A 20,736-nucleotide genomic window follows, 5' to 3' on the forward strand; every position below is an offset into this window, starting at 1 on the left:
TTAGTATAGTTTTGGAAATTTTGGTAGCTGGGATTACCGAGAAACTGTGATTTCACTGTTGTTGCTGCTGTTACTACTTGCTGAGCTCTTTATTACACCAAAAAACAAAAATAAAAAAAGACTAACTAAGCCTGCCAGCTACGAGTTACAAGATTCATATCCCTATGTCTTCTGAAGCTTGATCTTGAGTCTTGGCTGGTTCTTCATGCAAACTCTGATCTGAATCTTGATGCTTGTTAGCTGCAAGTGCTTGTTCATTCTTTTTCAGCTTTTCGGATCAAGGCGGGACATGCAAAGCTTGTGACTTCAATCATGTCTTGAGCAATCCACATATTTTCTCCGCTCATGCACTTTGAGTTCACTTCTTCCTCTTTCTTTTCTTTATTTTGGGATTGAGACTTCTTTTTGGTCATCTCGAACCTTGTGCCTCGAGGTAAAACCTGCTCATACACCAAGACAAATAAACAAACAAAAATTTTCTGCCGCAGTTTTCACTAGAAAACTTTCGTGAGTTATTGGTAACAAAACTCTATACTACTTCATTGTTGAAAGAAATAAAAGGTCGGGATTAGTGTACCCTGTGAAAACAGAGATTAGGGAGTGGAGACCCTATATCTAACAATAAAATTAACTAGGGATTGGAGACCCTATGTTGGAAAATCATCAACTAGGTTGTGGAGACCCTATGTTGGCATCATGTTATGTTGGCATCAACTAGGGAGTGGAGACCATATGTTGGCATCAACTAGGGAATGGAGACCCTATGTTAGAAAAGCGACTAGGGAGTGGAGACCCTATGTCTAAAATAAAATCAACTAGGGATTGGAGACCCTATGTTGGAAAATCATCAACTAGGGAGTGGAGACCCTATGTTGGAACATCATCAACTAGGGAGTGTAGACCCTATGCTGGAAAATCATCAACTAGAGAGTGGAGATCCTATGTTGGCATCAACTAGGGAGTGGTGACCCTATGTTGGCATCAACTAGGGAGTGGAGACCCTACGCTGACATCAACTAGGGAGTGGTGACCCTATGCTGTCATCAACTTATGTTGGCATCAACTAGGGAGTGGAGACCCTACGCTGGCATCAACTAGGGAGTGGAGACCCTATGTTGAAAAATGCAGCTAGGGATTGGAGACCCTATACTGCCATGATTTTGAAATTTCTTTGTTTTTTTTTTGTCCTTTTTTTTTAATTATCATTTTTATCATCATTTCTTCCTTTCTTCTTCTTCTTTTTTATTATTTTAGAGAATGAGTAAATGCGGAAATTTTTTTTGGAGAAGACTTCCCTTTTTGGAGTTGTTGATGTGAAGTTGTTTCTAGCCCTTGCGCAATTTCTTTTAGTTGCACTTGCTTCTTGCAAGGTTACTTTTAATTACACTTGTTTCCTGTTTTTCAAACAAAGAGTAATTTGTCAGTTTGAAACAGTGGTTGGTTTTGTGGCTTTGGGCGTTTCAGTCACTTGATCTCGGCTCGGCTTCTTTGATGAAGATCTCAACTGCTTGCTTGTTCCCTGAGTACCGATTTTATTTCTGGCCCTGTAGAAACTAGCTTTTCCAAAACTTTACCATGACGGTTAATCACGTGGGACTTAGTCTTTTTCAACTTTATTTTGCCTTTGTGGGCGTTAGACTTTGATTTCCTTTCTTTTCAGGAGTTTTTGATTTCAAAGCATCGGCCATCATGGCCAGTCGAAATCGACTCAATGCACCTGTCGAGGCTGGGTGCCTTCTTGAATATTGGATTGTGTCAAACAAAAGTCCTGTAAATCAATCTTGCCATCCTTTTTTTGTCTTAGCTTTAGAATAGAATTAGACCGAAAGGGGTTCAAAGAAAAGCAAACAATGAAACGGACAAGTGGATTTGGACGAGAGGTATCCCTTTCAGGGAAAATGAAGAAGGAATTATCTGGAATGCATGCGGACTTCAATGAACATGACATGTCTCTTGGACTGGATGCCTGATCTGTGTAAACCATCTAGCTTTCAGAAATTCATCACAACTTTTGCCTCGAAATCGAGAAGCCTTGCCCCAGACTATGTCGATGTAGATGGTTGTGAGGATCCTCTTTTCGATCAGTGGCGCCCTTTGCGGGTTTTCACTAGCTGACCTCTCTTATTTCTCTTCTCATCATCGCCTTATAGTGCTCTTTGTAAGTTTTCACTAACAAGACTCTCTAATTTTCAATTTCTCTGCTTACCATCGCCTTATGGTGCCCGTGAAAGTTTTCACCGATAAGACTCTCTCATTTTATTTCTCTCATTTGGTGGCAACAGATCCAAGTAACATTCTCGCTGATTGATCAGAAGGACTTAAAAGTGATTTGGGTAAAAGGTTTTGGACCGGGTTACAACTTCGAAACCTTTCAGGTGGAACCATCGCCGAACCGTTATAACTTCTGCCCCAGTTTCAACTTTGGGGAAATGTGGATTTTTATTTTGGTGTAACTGAACCCCAAAAAGAGGCTGCCTACATATCCTTTTGGAATCAAGTCGAACGTAGTTCAAGGAACTTTATTTTTGATTTTTGTTTTGTTTTTCTTTTCTTTTTAATTTTTTTTATCATTTTTTTTACATGACTTTCAGGTTCCAAAGAGGGTAATTAAAGAAAAGAGAACCGGCTCAAAGGGTTTGCAAGGGTTGGTAGTGTTTGGGTAGCGAGAATGAAAGCTTTTGTCATCCCAATCGGAGAGTATTAAAATCGCGAAAGGGGTTAAACATAATACCTTTTCACCGAGTCCACATTGACAGCTGTTCCCAATGTCTCCCAAGTACAATGCCCAATGTCTCCCGAGTACAATGCCCCTTTCGGCAACAGTTTTCTTATAATGTATGGACCTTTCCAATTTGGAGCGAACTTTCCTTTTGCTTCATCATGATGCGGGAGAATACGCCTTAGAACGACTTGCCCCACTTCAAAGTTTCTAGGCCGCACTTTCTTATTGTAGGCGCGGGCCATTCTTTGTTGGTACAACTACCCGTGACAAAATGCGGCCATCCACTTTTCATCAATCATAGTTAATTGTTCCACCCGGGTCTTGACCCATTCATCATCCTCGATCTCAACTTCAACAATGATTCGAAGAGAGGGAATTTCAACTTCTGCAGGTATTACAGCTTCAGTGCCATAAACTAATAAGTAAGGCGTGGCCCCAACTGATGTGCGATATCCCAATAATGCAAAAGGCAACTTCTCATGCCACTGTCTAGAACTTTGAATCATTTTCCTGAGGATCTTTTTGATGTTCTTGTTTGCCACTTCAACGACGCCATTGGCTTTGGGTCGGTAGGGGTAGAATTGCGATGCGTAATTTTAAACTCTTCGCATACCTCCCTCATCAAGTGGCTATTCAGATTTGCAGCATTGTCTGTAATGATAGTTTTAGGAATACCAAAACAACAAATAATATTGGAATGCACGAAGTCCACCACCACTTTCTTGGTGACGACTTTGAAAGTGACTGCTTCAACCCACTTTGTGAAGTAATCAATGGCAACCAGAATGAATCTGTGCTCATTTGAAGCTTTCGGCTCGATTAGCCCAATAACATCCATACCCCAGGCAACGAACGACCAAGGTGCTAACATAGGATGCAACTCTGAAGGTGGTGCATGAATCAGGTCATCATGTATCAGAAACTGATGGCATTTTCGGACAAAACTGAAGCAATCCTTTTCCATGGTCATCCAGTAATAACCCGCCCGAAGGATTTTCTTTGCAAGGACATGTCCATTCATATGGGGCCCACATACTCTCGAATGCACTTCGTTCATGATCTTTTCAGCTTCTTGGGCATCTACGCACCTCAAAAGATTCAAATCTGGAGTTCTTTTGTACAAGACTTCTCCGCTCAAAAAGAAACTGCTGGCAAGCCTTCTGATAGTTCTCTTTTGATCTCCACTGGCCTGCTCGGGATATTCCTTTATTTTCAAAAACCTTTTGATATCATGATACCATGGCTGAACATCTAGTTCTATTTCAATTGCATTACAATAACCATGCCCTTCTCGAATTTGGATTTTCAGCGGGTTAATATGGACATTGCCCGGATATGGTAGCATTGAGGCCAAAGTAGCTAGTGCATCAGCTAACTCATTATGGAATCGAGGAATATACTTGAACTCGACGGACTTGAACTGTTTGCTAAGATCTTCCACATGCTGTTTGTATGGGATAAGCTTGATGTCTCGAGTTTCCCATTCGCCCTAAACTTGCCGGATAATCAAGTCAGAATTTCCCATGATTAACAACTCCTCAACATCCAGATCAACTTCCATGTTCATGCCCATAATGCAAGTTTTCATACTCGGCAGTGTTGTTCATACAGAAGAACCGAAGCCGGACTGTGGTCGGATAGTGCTGACCAGTGGGCGAAGTCAAAATTTCCCCAATCCCGACACCTTTTGCATTTACAGCTCCATCAAAGAACATTTTCCAAGCATTTGTGTCTTCTAGAATTATTTCAACTGAGTTTACTTTCTCGTCCGAAAAGTATGTACTTAGGGGTTGGTATTAATCATCAGCCGGGTTCTCAGCTAGATAATCCATCAAGGCTTGAGCTTTCATCGTCATGCGGGTAACATAGACAATGTCGAACTCAGTGAGCAGGATTTGCCATTTTGCTAACCTTCCCATGGGCATTGGTTTTTGGAATATGTACTTCAGGGGATCCATTCTGGTTATGAGATATGTGGTGTAGGCCAACAAATAATGTCTGAGCTTCTGGGCGACCCAAATCAGGGCACAATAAGTTCTTTCCAACAAAGTGTACTTGGCTTCATAATTAGTGAATTTCTTGCTCAGATAGTATATGGCTTGCTCTCTCTTCCCGGTCACATCGTGTTGCCCTAGGACACAGCCGAAAAAAAATTCCAGGACTATCAGGTACAAAATCAAAGGCCTCCCGGGCTCGAGTGGAACCAACACTGGCGGATTTGACAGATATTCTTTGATTTTATCAAAATCCTCTTGACATTCATCTGTCCATTTGATCGCTGCATCTTTCTTCAGTAGCTTAAATATGGGCTCACAAGTGGTGGTGAGCTGAGCAATGAATCTGCTGATGTAATTCAATCTTCCTAGTAGACTCATAACCTCTTTCTTGGTTCTCGGAGGGGGAAAATCCCGAATTTATTTTACCTTTGTAGGATCTAACTCAATACCCCTCCGACTGACTATAAACCCCAGATGGAACTTCGAATGCACATCTAGCTGGATTCAATTTCAAATCATACATGCGCAGGCGCTCAAAGAACTTTCTCAAATCCCTCACATGGTCTTCCTGCGTTCTGCATTTAATGATCACATCAATCACATACATATCAATTTCCTGGTGTATCATGTCATGGAAGATGGCAGTCATAGCTCTCATGTAGGTTGCCCCGGCTTTTTTCAGACCAAATGGCATGACCCTGTAACAGTAAGTGTCCCAGGGTGTGGTGAAAGCCGTCTTTTCTGTGTCTTCTTCATCCATCAGAACCTGGTGATATCCAGCATAACAATCCATGAAAGACTGTATCTCATATTTGGCACAGTTGTCAACAAGAATGTGGATGTTTGGCAATGAGAAGTTGTCCTTAGGGCTTGCTTTGTTCAAATCCCGATAATCAACACACACTCGGGTTTTCCCATCTTTCTTCGGCACTGGGACCACGTTAGCCAACCATGTGGTGTATCAGACCACCCGAATCACACCAGCTTTCAATTTCTTGGTGACTTCTTCTTTGATCTTATTATTGATGTCCGTTTTAAACTTTCTCTACTTTTGTTGGACGGGTGGATAACCGGGATAAGTTGGCAATTTATGTACCACCAAATTGACACTCAGCCCTGGCATATCATCATAGGACCATGCAAACACGTCTTTGAATTCAAACAAAAGTTGGATCAATGCATCTCTGGTTCTTTCATCGGCGTGAATGCTTATCATGATTTCCCGGACCTCTTCTGGACTACCCAAATTAACTGGTTCGGTTTTATTTAAGTTTGACTTAGGCTTATTCTCAAATTGTTCCAGTTCTCAATTTATTTCCCTAAAAGTCTCATCTTCATCATATTCTGATTCTTGATTCATTATTTCACAGTTAGACAGCGTTTTAGGATCTGGGCATGAAGTCTGCAGGCATGTCATGTTATTTAAGTCCGCATTATTAGAACTGAAAAGGAAAAGATAAGAAAATAGCAAAATCAGAAATAAATTAAAAAAAAGAGATCTATAGACGATGAAATACTGATTTCATTTCATTGAATAGAAGATAAGAGGGTTTACATTGGAATTAAAAGACACAAAAAAATAAAAATATTCGAGTTACACCCTGAAATAACTCGGAATGCAGAAAAGATGGTAAGACTAGACTATCGGGATTCCTGCCTGATACGGAATAGAGTAGCCTTCCAATTTTGAAGCTTAGCATTTGGTCCCACGTACTGCACCTCGGAAGTGCTTGTGCCTTCCCCCGGTTGGGCCATGTGAACCTCGTACAACATTTGTTTTCATTGCCTCACAAATGTCCTCAATCTCTTCGGCTGTGAAGGCCTCTTCTTCTTCTTCTACATACTTTGGCTTAACAAATGACTTGGCGAGATACAGGATTGGCTGGGGCAGGACCCATCCATTTTTCTTACGCTCATCGACCCATTTTATGTCGGCATTGGTAGCTTGGAAACCTAATCCAAAGAACTTCTCATTGGCAGTCAAAGTGATGGGCTCTGTGATGCCTTGTAGGGATACCTCGAGCCCTTTCCCAGGCTTGTACCCATGTTTGATCATTTCACTAGCAACCATGATAGATGCATTTGATAAGCAGGGTTGAGGAAACGGGGTCCCTTCTTCGCACTGGTCGGCGACCACAATTTCAAAGGCTTGATAGACAATGTGCTCACTTCCTTCACTAGCCTCGAGACATGGGATAGATGGGTCCCTGTAAATGGACTGTTCATCCTCCCCGTGGACGACAATTTCTTGGTTTTCATGTTCAAACTTGACCATTTGGTGGAGAGTAAAGGGCACAGCTCATGCGGCATGGATCCATGGTCTTCCTAGAAGAAAATTATATGAAGTATCCATGTCCAGAGCCTGGAACGTCACTTCAAAGTCCACGGGGCCAATGGTTAAAATCAAAGTGATTTCCCTTATCATATCTCGCTTGACGCCATCAAAAGCGCGCACACAGATATTGTTTGGTCTAATCCTTTCTATCCCGATTTCCATCCTCTGTAGCGTTGAGAGAGGGAAAATGTCGACTCCGGACCCACCGTCTAGCATAACCCTCCTCACATAATAACCTTCATATTTGACAGTCAAGTGAAGGGCTTTGTTGTGGGCGTCTCCCTCTGGAGGCAAGTCATTGTGGCTGAAGGAAATCCTATTAACTTCGAAAAATCGTTCAGCCATTCTTTCCAGTTGTTCGACTGAGGTTTCAATCGGGACATACGTCTCATTCAATATATTCAGGAGCACCTTCTGATGTTTATTTGAGCTCATCAACAAGGATAAAAGTGAAACCTGTGAAGATGTCTTCCTGAGTTGATCAATTATGGCATATTCTGAAGTTTTCATTCTTCGGAAAAACTTCTCCGCTTCTTCAGCACTCACCGGCTTCTTGAGTGGAAACCGTTTCTCTTTGTTTAGCTTTGATTTGTTCATCTCTTCTGGGTTGTGGTACTTCCCAGATTGGTTCATTTTATTTACTTCTCCCATGACTTCCTTTCCTTTGTATGTGACCACTGTCTTGTTGTAATTCCAAGGGACGGCAGTGGGGTCTCTCATGAGTTTCTACGGTGCGCGGATGATGACCACATGCTCATCCAGCCTGGGTGGAATTATTGGCCCCCACGCCACGTAAGTCCCTTTCGGTACATACAACTTTGGCACATTCAGCATGACTTTCCTTTGTTCAAATCTTTTGGAAGGGTTCAACATGAGTTGTTCCTGTCTTGGGGCTCTAGGAATGTAGAGAATGGCGTCCTTAGCAGGCGCTGCCCCTGTCTTTGTTTCCACAGCTTTTTCTGCAACTTGAGGAGTTGAATTGATCTTTTTTCTCATTTCTAGCTTGTTTTGCCACTGCTTTGGGTTTCTTTTCTAAGTCGGCGATGGCAATGATAGCTTTCAGAGTTGGATTGAATTCCTTGTCCTCACAGATCATTCCAATGACTGGCCCGTTGTTGTGAGCCGGTAATGGGTTGTTAGTCATATTGGGGACTTCCTTGTCCCTCAGCACCAATCGCTTTTGTTCTATCAAATTCTCGACGGCCCTCTTAAAAGTCCAATAATCCTCCGTATCATGACCCTCTGCCCCTGAATGATAGGCACACCTGGTATCGGGCCGGTATGATGGAGATTCCGGATTTTGCCGGTTTGGAGGCACAAGTTGCAATAGACCCATCTGGACTAACCTTTGGAAACAGGCTACAGTAATACTCACCAATAGGGGTGAAGTCGCTTTTCCTAGGAGGCTCATGAGGGCGTGTATTATGTTGGTAGTTATTTTATGGTGGAAGGGGGTTATATGGAGCTTGATGAGGATGGTTATTTCTTGGAGGTGGAGCTCTGTTTTGGTTGTAATATTGTTGTGCTCGTGTGTAGGGTTGGGCATTCATCACCGCATAGGGAGGCGATGCCACGGCATACGCTGCATCTTGATGGGGGTAGTAATGTTGCGAGGTTCTGGAAGGCGGGCAAGAATAATCGCGGGATCGACGAGAGCTTCTTGAACTTGAAGCCATCATAGCTCATTCTTCCCTCTTCTTTCAATTTGCTAAACCTCCCGAGACGTTCTGGATGGCTTGGGAAGTGGCTCTTAAAGCAGATTGACTTATGATGCGACCAGTTTTCAAGCCGTTTTCTACCATTTCTCAAATTTTTATGGCCTCCGCGAACGGTTTGCCCATGGCAGACATCATGTTTTGGAAGAAATTGACCTCTTGGGCCTGCAAGAAAACATTGACCATTTATGTCTCATCCATCGGTGGGTTCACTCTGGCAGCTTGCTCACGCCACTTGATAGCGTATTCACGAAAACTTTCCGAGGCTTTCTTCTTGAGGTTGGTCAGGTAATTCCTATCTGGAGCTATATCAACATTGTATTGGAATTGCCTGACAAAATCCCGGGCCAAGTCATCCCATATATGCCAGTGGGAGATGTCCTGGTCCATATACCATTCTGACGCAATTCCCTTCAAGCTCTCTCCAAAATAGGCCATCAAAAGTTCTTCTTTTCCACCCGCCCCTCTCAGCTGATTGCAATATCTTTTCAAATGGCCGATCGGGTCTCCATGCCCATCATAGCTTTCGAATTTTGGCGTTTTAAAGCCAACGGGCAAATGAACGTGAGGAAACATGCACAGATCGGCATACGAAACACTATTTTCGATGCTTTTCATCTTCAGAGCTATCTCTTCTTGCTCGGGGTTCCTCACGGTTCTTTCCTATTCCATGGGAGACTCATACTGTGGGGGCTGAGGGTAAGAGTTTGGGGTAACCCAAGCGGTGTCTAGTTGAAATTGGGGGGCTTGAAAAGTAAAAGTTGACAGTTCAAAGCATGGCCTGGGCACTGTTGGCTGTGCCATAGTAGAGGTTGGTGGTGCAGTGAATACTGTGGAAGATATTCCTGAAGACGGTGCTTGGGGGCGAACCTCAAAAGGCATACCGGTGAAATTAGCTGATATAGTGGGGTACCCAAACGGGATGAATTGTCTGGTCACCGGGATGGGGACATTGGTGGTTCCTCCCGCCCTGGGGAGAAATTCAGGAAATCTGGGGATTGTACTAGGTGGTTCTCTGTCGTTGGACCAGGCGTCCCACATTTCTAACATACGGTAACGCAACCTTCTATTTTCCTCAGCAGCTGCTGACTCTGACTGTGGGATGGCTGATACAGGGCTATCCTCAGTATAATGGGTAAATGACTTTCGGAGGCCATGGCAATACTTCCCTTAGATCTCGTGAAGTAAGGATGTGAAGCCAGATTACCACAAAACCAACCACCTAAAAATAGGACATGTCTTATTGCACACACAATAACTTGGTGAGTTTGAGACATTTAACACATAGGGAATCGCATATTGGCAATGCACCTGAACAATTAAATATTTTTAAATATTTTTGCAACGGCTGTGTTTTTCATCCCGACTCTGCTATCCCTTTTCTCAGATTTCAAATCTTGATTTCTTTTCCTTTCCCTTTTGCTGTTTTTCGCTCTTTTATTATTTTATCACTCAAATTTTCTCTTTTTTTTATTCGTTTCTAGTTTATTCTTTTACTTAGATTGTCTATAGCTATGATCGAATCCGATGGGGACTGCCTATGTATCACAACGCCGCATGAATTAGATCATTATGTAGTTCAGGGAACAAATATGGAATAAAAGAAAAAACAAAATTTTGGGTTTCTCAATATTTCATTAAATAAAAATCTTTTTGGGTTTTCTATTACAAAGACTTAAAAGTACTGACGACTAAAAAAGAAAACATGCAGGCTCGAAATAAACCACAAAACAGCTTTGAACAAAACTCAAAAAAAGTAAAGTACATACTCAAAAACTAAAAACTCAAAAGTACATAAGAGCCTCCACTGGTACTCTGGGAGACTGCGAGACATCAGCCGGTCTTGGCGCGGGCCTTCGTGCAATATCTTCTTGAAGACGGTCTAGGTCAGCCATCACCTGGTGAACGAATGTCATCATAGAAGTAAAAAAACATAGACCTGGTCATGTCTTCACATTCGTGACATTTCATTACGACATAATCAGCTATATCTTTAATCCCCATTCTGATGACACCTTTCTCTTGAAGCATATGCCCAATTTGATATGCCCGAGCTTCCAATACTTGTGTATCTGTGTTGTTTTGGTCCTGTAACTATTGCATGCTTTCTTCTAGTCGACAAATTAATGCGTAGCAATGCTCTCTTTCTGCCTTAAAATCCTTTGTTTGCTGGACCATTTCATTCTAGAGGACAACCAGCTTTTTCTTCAAAACTGTTACTTCTCTGTCGTATTTCTGCTTCAACTAGTGGGCTAATTTAGCCTGTTCTTCCGCTCCTTTGGCCAATCTTGCTTGAGCATTTAGCAAATCATTTTTGGCCTTTGTCAAGTCAGCTGCATAGTCATGTACCTTTATTCTTAAGTTGTTGATGAGTTTTTCATATCTCTCGCTCCTTACAGGCATTTCGGCGGCTATCCTCATGTCCCGGAGTTGGGCTCGGAGCACCTCATTCTCTCGGGTCAATTTTCTCTTTTCATCTTCGGCCACCTGCGCCTGTAGATCATTGTCGAATGCGAGGTTCCTCAACTTTTCCTCTAAGGCATGGATGGTGGCTTGATATTTCTTTTCCTTTTCTCTTCAGGCTAATCGTTCTCGGACTTTGTCATCAAAAGCCTGACTATGAAGCCTTTTGGCGGGCCGTTCAAGCTCGGGCTCCGGCTCCTCATTAATGCAATTCCTTCTCTTGAACCATGTGGCATAGCCTGGATCTACTTCATCTCTTGCAAGATCGGGTACTTGGGTATCCTCTTTCAAGTATCGATAACTATTCCAAATTTGTTGGATTAAAGCCTTGGGAAGTGGGGCCTCGGGGTGTAGCTCAATAACTTGGACACTCAAATCTTCATCCTCAGGCACCACTTGATATCTTCCCAATTATCTTAGAACTCTTTGCGGTGCATATGGTTGGACACTTATCAAGCCCATTAATAGCAAATAGTTCTTTGTGGCTGTCATGTGCATGACTTCCCTCACCGGGAGCCATCCTAAAGTCCACTCAATCTAATTCGCCTTTAGAGTTCTTAGGTGGGAGATCCAAGCTTCAACCCCTTCTAAAGAGTTATAATCTTTTACCTTTTCCTCATAACTCTCGATGAAGTTGTTCTCGCTTGGGCCCTAACTCATGAATTTTGGGTGATGGCGAAGATGTTCAATTAGCCACATTTGCTAAAGAATATTGCAACCTTCAAAGAATGTCGCCCCAGACCTACGCAGCGTCAGTGGTCGATAGATGTCCGATAATATAAGCGGAGCAAGCGTGTGATCCTCTTTGGCAGTTAGGACTTGCGCAATTCTGGCCATGCGGATATCAATTGTCCTTTTTTCATTTGGGAAAACTATAATGCCCAGAAACGCCACTATGAAAACAAAGCGACGATGAATCTTCTAGGTGTCCTTGCTTTGCTTGTTGTCCAACCCCTTTTCATGTGTTTCAAACCTATTTGGATGCCCATATCTAGAGTATAGGAAGTAGAAGGAACAACATCCATTGTTTACATTGTTCTTCCTTATTTGTTTACTGATGTTCAAGATATCAAAGAACCGGCGCACAGAGAGAGGCCTTGGGAATATAAGTTGCTGATTTCTCAAGTCCCGGCCGAAACAAGTATATCCGGCTATTTCCTCCAGGGTGGGAGTGAGCTCAAAGTCTGAGAATCGGAAGGCATTGTGAACAGGATCCCAGAAAGTCACCAAAGCCTTGATCAGATCATTCTGGGGCTTGACTTTCATAATATCCGTGAGAGCACCCAAATATTCTACTACCCAGTCTTGACCCTCTTTATCCAAATCATACCACCGCATTTGAAGCTGCAGTGAAGCCTGCTCTACAACATTTAATGGCGGGTTTTGGACAGTGTTCATTCTGTACATGTGAACGGTTAGGGTTAGGGTTGACTCTAGTATAAAAGACAGAGCAGGCGACTCTTTTGCAAAACCAGTTTTCAGTTTTTCAAATAGAAATCACATGAAGGTGGCTATTTGTACAGCATTGGCCAAAAATGATCATCTTTGCAATAATGGCCCCTTCCCACTTTTAAATAAAGTTTTCAGGCCGGGGTAAGGCACTTTATGGGAAAAGTAATGCCTTATTGACAGACATGTCCGTTCTTGGCGAGAATAGCCCTTTGACAATTTAAAGGTATTCTAAGGCTATTCCGTCAAAAACGGCGCAGGACGCAACTGAAGTTGGGTCGGCTTACTCTTTTGACCAAAAACAAAAGGACACACTTTTTATTTATTATTATTTTTTTTGGTTTTGGTTTTTTTTTTTTTGTTTTGTTTGGGCCGGTACCGACGAGGTTTGCCTACGTATCTCATATCCAGTGAGAATCAGACTCGCGTAGTTCGGTCAGTTTTGACATAACTGGAAAAATATGATATTGACAATTTTTTTTCTTTTTCTCTTTTTTTTCAAAATTTTTGGCAGAGTTTCGAGGCATTTTCAAATACCGAGGTTTTCAAAACCGGGTGAATTTTCTATCCTACCTCACTCTTGGTTTTTCTGCTGATTTTCTTTCCTTAGCCGGTCAACAAACAAGCCGAAATAAATAAATGCATACATAGCAGGTAAGATACATCAGGATAGTCTTTTATTTTGGGTACACCTATCCTAGACGGACCCAACCCCTATGTTGAGTCCCCTAAGTAAAATGCACGTGATGCAAACAAACGTACCTACTAGTGATCCGGCGTGAGGCTATGTTATTCTAGGTTTAAATCTAGGGGTGCGTTCTAGACATGGCTTACCCAAGCGAACAGCTTGAGCCGAGGTGGGAGCAACGTATCGGGAGCACGAAAGTCTACCAGGCCTAGTGGCTGATCCATCCTCGTTCTATTTGGTATGACCTCTAACAGAAAAGTGGGACACGCATACGTGTGCACCATATTTTTAGAAGACTCAGAAGGGAGGCGTAAGAAGACAGTTTAATACAGTTCAAATAATATTAAAGCAGTAAATGAGCGGCAAACATAGTAGGTACGTTTGTTTGCATGTTAACAAGCTCGAATTCTTGAACCTTGAACCAGAGATTCTGGGTTCGATCCCCAGCAGAGTCGCCAGAGCTGTCACACCTCCTTTTTCCCGAGGGGGGTAGGGAGTTTTTCCAATTAAAGTGACATTATTCGAAATGGGATTATTTATTGAATTCAGAGTCGCCACTCGGAATTATTTATTTACGGTGTTCCGAGTCACCATTTATTTTAAAATCCCAAATCGAGGAAGTTTGACTCTGTTTAAAAGTCTGCAAACATAGAAGACCGGGTAAGAAATTCTGTTAACCCGAGAGAATGTGTTAGGCATTCCTGAGGTCCGTGGTTTTAGTACAGTCGCTTTTAATCAAACTTGACTTAATAAATTATTTAATTACGTATTTTTAGAACCTATGTACGTTTTACCTTTTACCGCTTTTAATTATGACGTTTATGGATTTAATCTTTGAAACGGATTACATGTGGGTAAGTCTGCTTTATTTGGGATGCTAAAATCATGTCACGCGAATGTGTACATAATTAGTCACGCTTGCTTTATTAATTTAAGATTGTTTGGCCGAAGTTGCGCGAACGCATACCTCGATTTAATTTTGGAAATCGTAATTATGTCACACGAACGTGTACATAATCTCAATACTAATTTAAGCCGTGCCTAAAAGCGTTTCTACGAGTATTCATTTTTGAAATCGTAATCGTGTCACGCGAACGTATACATAATCACGACAATTTGATTAAATGCGTGCCTAAAAGAAACCTTTCTATGGATGTTTATGGACTGTTAATTCATCTAGTTTTGGGGCTGTTTGTAGAAAAAAATCCAAAGAGATGGAAATAGAAGTCCACCTCACATGCTAAATAATTAAACAACCTACTGCCAATAATAATTGGCGTCTATCTTTGGATACAGGCGTAGATTGGGTGAAAGCAACCTGATTTTTTATTCATAACAACGAGAAAAAAAATAAAAAAAAATAAAAAATATCATGTCTCACAATTCTAGTAGTCTCGAAATGAAGGAAAGCATGAATTAAAGAGAGGCCCAAAAGGTCCAAAACCATAACAAGGATTAAATAGCAAGGCCTACCATTGATCACGCTAAAAGGGCCCAAATTTATAAATTCTGGAGGTCTAACATTAATTTCCAAATCCAAACAAAATATGTAAATAAAAATGAATATGGTTCATGATTTGTCATGTGATTACATCAATTAACAATAGACAATTGAAATTACAAGGTTGATTAATCGAAACTAATGATGTCTTCTTTTACACCTTTCCAGGAAGAAAGAAAAAATGACTTAAGCTAGTGACTTTTCAATCTCCTTGTTGATCTTGATTTACAATGAGATAGCCACTGAGCTACCCTCAGAAATCACTTGACCACCAACAATATCTAAACATACAAATACAAATGAGATTAGTCTAACTGTTGAGTAATTCCTGAGTTTAACCAAAGAACAATTCCACTTTAAACTCAAAACATCAAAACAAACTGATTCTTACTGATCAGCCCCCTGCAAACACTATTTCAAACATGAATCACCTATTTCCAGTAAATACGTCATTATTCATGGTACAATCAATTAGACATGGAGATGTTTTGAACCTGAAAGAACCTTTAAGCTAGATCAATAGCCTATCTATGACATTAGGCTTGAAACATGAGTAAACTAAAAAGATAACATATAATTGAAATAATTCATGAGCAACAGTAGGATCAACAAAGTTAGACCTTCTCATTTCAAGTCATTCAAACCTTTTTTAGAACAATTCATAAAGAAGGTAAAATATCATGTAAGCACAACGACCATCTAAAATTCACAGATTTCAAGCTTAATGTGATTGTGCTAAGTTCAGAATCGTACAAAGTTTATCAATATATACCTTAAAGCAACAAAGGTAAGTAAAAGAGAAAATAAATCTCTGAAATTCTGAGAAGAAGCAGCAGCAAGCACACAAACAGTAGAAACAACACAAGAATGCTTTGAAGCTCAATCTCAAAAATCCAGAAATGAACCAAAAGAAAAACAATGAAACAGTGTCGATGAACACTGATTCTTTCCAGAAATGCCCAGATTTCTTCTTGTTAACGTGTGAAATTTCAGATTTTCAGAGAGTATTTATTTTTGTTTTTGTTTCTGAAATCCCAGAATTGGTTTTCCAGAATTTTCTTTGCTAAAATGAAAGTGAAGAAAAGAGGACTCTAAAAAATCAGTGCATGATCAGTGTTAAATGAAAAGGAAATTTTAGATTTTTCTGGGATTTTACTGTGTGTAAAATCTGCAGAGAATTCCTCTATTATGTAGAATATATGAGAGCTTTATGAAGGAATCCGATCAGCTCCAAAGAATCTACCAGCCTTCCCTTAAATTCAGGAAAATGGCATCTTTTTGTACCAGAAAATGGAGAGCTGTATCTAATTTCTGCATCTTTTCTAACAAATTAAGACAGTAGTCCCTTTCTAGAAGTTTTCTCTCATTTTCTTATTTCCTTTTACTCCCTCGAGTCTATGTTAACACCCTTCGTTTAACCTTTTCTTTTAACTCATTGTTTTACTACCCTATACCCAAAATTATTGCCCTCTTTCTCATATCAAAACCAAACGTTTAACAGATAGCAATAAACTAAACTGAATTAATAGTAAGCTAATAAACATAAGCTAAACATGACTCAACAACTGATTAAACAAGTTGATTAAGTAGATATGCAATTCAAACCAACAAGTAATTATCAATTGACCAACTTCAGGTTCAATTCAACAAGTAGTTACTCAGAAGGTTAAAACAATTTTTTAGTGATTAAATATTAACCTTAGCATGTTGTCAAGCAAAATTATGATTTAACTAATGATTAACAATTAAACGGCGAATCATCAATTCTAGGGAATGAAGAGGAGAAGAAAAGATTAACAGTAGAAGACAATGCTGCCGGAAAAAAAGAAGTCCGGGTAATAGCCGGCAACGCCACACTCATAAATGACTCTATTCATAGAAATACTAGGGGTATCTATATTCTTGATTTCCCCATGTGAATTATTATTATATCCTCTGTTCATGGGTCTCAGAAAAATACGTATTTGATAAAGTTTTCTGAAAGGCATATTGATTTTATGGTATTCGAGAAATCTTATTAACGTATTTCTTATGTATTTCATGCATTTATACATGTACATTGACCCATGATAAGAAGGCGTTATATACGCATATATTATATGTATATGGGATATAAAAAAAGGTTATGGCGTTATATACGCACCACCACCTGATCAGCTGTACGTTGATGATTTGCCCACAGTGGCCGAAATGATATGATGGGATGCCCTCAAAGGCTTAATGATGTTATGAAGACATATACCTATGCATGGTATGACATTTATACGCATATGCATGACGTTATAAAAATGAAATGATTCACAGAGCTATGCAGACATATATGTCGAGTCTTTTACTCCATGTTTCTCTCATGTATATTATTTACTGATTTTCATTCCTTACATACTCGATACATTATTTGTACTGACGTCCCTTTTGCCTGGGAACGCTACGTTTCATGCCCCCAGGTATCGATAGACAGATCGAGAGTCCTCAAGTAGGCGATCAGCTTAGCGGAAGATGTTGGTACACACCATTTATTCCGGAGTTTCTTATGTGGTCAGTATGATTAGGACATGTACTGATTAGTATGGCGGGGCCCTATCCCGACCTTTATGATATTTATGTACTCTTAGAGGCTTGTAGACATATGTCGTGTACGTAAAAGATTGTACGGCCTTGTCGGCCTATGTTTTGAGTTTATAATTGATGATGTTGGCCTATTAGGCCTGTATGTCACGTGTATATGATGATATAATAAGAAAGATACGTTACGTTGGTACTCGGTTGAGTAAGGTAACGGGTGCCCGTCGCGGCCCATCGGTTTGGGTCGTGACAGAATTTGCCACCCTTCTCTTAAATTGAGGGAAATGGCATTTTTTTGTACCAGAAAATGGAGAGCTGTATCTAATTTCAGCATCTTGTCTAACAAATTAAGACAACTATCCCTTTCTAGAAGTTTTCTCTCATTTTCTTAATTCCTTTAACTCCCTCAAGTCTATGTTAATACCCTTCGTTTAACCTTTTCTTTTAACTCATCATTTTACTACCCTATACCCAAAATTATTGCCCTCTTTCTCATATCAGAACCAAACGTTTAACAGATAGCAATTAACTAAACTGAATTAATAGTAAGCTAACAAACATAAGCTAAACATGACTCAACAACTGATTAAACAAGTTGATTAAGTAGATATGCAATTCAAACTAACAAGTAATTATCAATTGACCAACTTCGGATTCAATTCAACAAGTAGCTACTTAGAAGGTTAAAACAATTTACTAGTGATTAAATATTAACCTTAGCATGTTGTCAAGCAAAATTATGATTTAACTAATGATTAATAATTAAACAGCGAATCATCAATTCTAGGGAATGAAGAGGAGAAGAAAAGATTAACAGTAGAAGATAATGCTGCCGGAAAAAAAGAAGTCGGGGTAATAGCCGGCAACGCCACACTCATAAATGACTCTATTCATAGAAATACTAGGGCTCTATATTCTTGATTTCACTATGTGAATTATTATTATTTCCTCTGTTCATGGGTCTTAGAAAAATACGTATTTGATAAAGTTTTCTGAAAGGCATATTGATTTTATGATATTCGAGAAATCGTATTAACGTATTTCTTATGCATTTCATGCATTTATACATGTACATTGACCCATGATAAGAAAGCGTTATATACGCGTATATTATATGTATATGGGATATGGAAAAAGGTTATGGCGTTATATACGCACCACCACCTGATCAGCTGGTATACGTTGATGATTTGCCCACAGTGGCCGAAATAATATGATAGGATGCCCTCAAAGGCTTGATGATGTTAAGAACACATATACCTATGCATGGTATGACATTTATACGTATACGTATGATGTTATAAAAATGAAATGATTCACAGAGCTATGCAGACGTACATGTCAAGTCTTTTACTCCATGTTTCTCTCATGTATATTATTTACTGATTTTCATTCCTTACATACTCGGTACATTATTTGTACTGACGTCCTTTTTGCCTGGGAACGCTGCGTTTCATACCCGCAGGTCTCGATAGACAGGTCGAGAGTCCTCCAAGTAGGCGATCAGCTCAGCGGAAGATGTTGGTACACTCCATTTGTTCCGGAATTTCTTATGTGGTCAGTATGATTAGGACATGTACTGATTAGTATGGCGGGGCTCTGCCCCGACCTTTATGATATTTATGTACTATTAGAGGCTTGTAGACATATGTCATGTATGTGAAAGATTGTACGGCCTTGTCGGCCTATGTTTTGAGTTTATAATTGATGATGTTGGCCTATTAGGCCCGTATGTCACATGTATATGATGATATAATAAGAAAGATATGTTACGTTGGTACTCGATTGAGTAAGGTACCTCGTGCCCATCGCGGCCCATCGGTTTGGGTCGTGACAGAATCTGCCACCCTTCTCTTAAATTCAGGGAAATGTCATCTTTTTGTACCAGAAAATGGAGAGCTGTATCTAATTTCAGCATCTTGTCTAACAAATTAAGACAACTATCCCTTTCTAGAAGTTTTCTCTCATTTTCTTATTTCCTTTAACTCTCTCAAGTCTATGTTAACACCCTTCGTTTAGCCTTTTCTTTTAACTCATCATTTTACTACCCTGTACCTAAAATTACTGCCCTCTTTCTCATATCAGAACCAAACGTTTAACAGGTAGCAATTAACTAAACTGAATTAACAGTAAGCTAACAAACATAAGCTAAACATGACTCAACAACTGATTAAACAAGTTGATTAAGTAGATATGCAATTCAAACCAACAAGTAATTATCAATTGACCAACTTCAGATTCAATTCAACAAGTAGTTACTCAGAAGATTAAAATAATTTACTAGTGACTAACTATTAACCTTAGCATGCTGTCAAGCAAAATTATGATTTAACTAATGATTAACAATTAAACGGCGAATCATCAATTCTAGGGAATGAAAGATGAGAAGAAAAGACTAACAGTAGACGATAATGCTGCCGGAAAAAAAAAAGTTCGGTTAATAGCCGGCATCGCCACACGAGCACTAGCTCACACTCGAGGCGTAGCCAATGCTATATGTGATGATATCCGGCATACACCGACCAAGAGAATCATAGTTATGGGAGCTCCAAAGTTCTGGCCGGTCGACCAGGTTTTAATCAAGTTCTGGTGACCATTAGTCGAATCGAGATTGATACCAATTGATAGTCACCAATGAGATTAATCGATTGGTATAAATTTCATCGTCACACGACCTAGATTCAGAAGCAATCAATAAAAGAAAAGGATTAGGGTTCTTCCCTTTTAGATCTAAAAATCAAGCAAATATAGGAGGTTTTTGACGAAACTAATGGTAGGAAAAGAACGAGGAGATAACAAGGGTTATGGGATGACATTTTGGGGTTTATTGGAGTAATGCCGCCGCCGTGGGCGATTTCCGGCGGCAGCGAAGGATTAGGGTAAGGAGAATAGGGTTTGAGAGGTCTGTAAGATGAGTTAGGGGTATGGGGGGGGTCTCTTTAGACGGTTTTAAGATAATAAGCAAATGAGTTCCGAGCCGTTCGATCAGAAATCACGAACGGCCGAGATTGCTTGGGACCGAAACGACGTCGTTTTGATTGAAGGGGTATCTGGACCGATTAGGGGGAATTGGAGCTTGGGCGGATGGAATTATTTTGGGCCTTAGAGGCTTGGCCCAATTCCAAACAAGACACCCTTCTTCTTTCTTTTGTTTTTCCTTCTTTTCTTTAATTTTAAAAATCTAATTTCATTAATAAATAAACTAAATAAAATCCTAAATTAGACTCTAACTTAATCTATTTGGTAGAATTAATCTTACTTATTTCACTAATTTAACACTAATTAATTTAAAACTAAAAGC

General features: G+C 40.1%; 1 long non-coding RNA gene across 1 annotated transcript; it reads right to left on the reverse strand.

The window, feature by feature from the left end:
* Window positions 1–14,844: 14,844 nt before the first annotated feature.
* LOC117273201 (uncharacterized) lies at window positions 14,845–20,347 on the reverse strand. The gene is made up of 2 exons (XR_011408861.1): window positions 19,836–20,347; window positions 14,845–15,151 (listed from the first exon to the last, which is right to left on the reverse strand). It is a non-coding gene; the product is annotated as an uncharacterized lncRNA (long non-coding RNA).
* Window positions 20,348–20,736: the final 389 nt, after the last annotated feature.

Source organism: Nicotiana tomentosiformis, chromosome 6 (genome assembly GCF_000390325.3).
Source record: "Nicotiana tomentosiformis chromosome 6, ASM39032v3, whole genome shotgun sequence".
Lineage (NCBI taxonomy): Eukaryota > Viridiplantae > Streptophyta > Magnoliopsida > Solanales > Solanaceae > Nicotiana > Nicotiana tomentosiformis.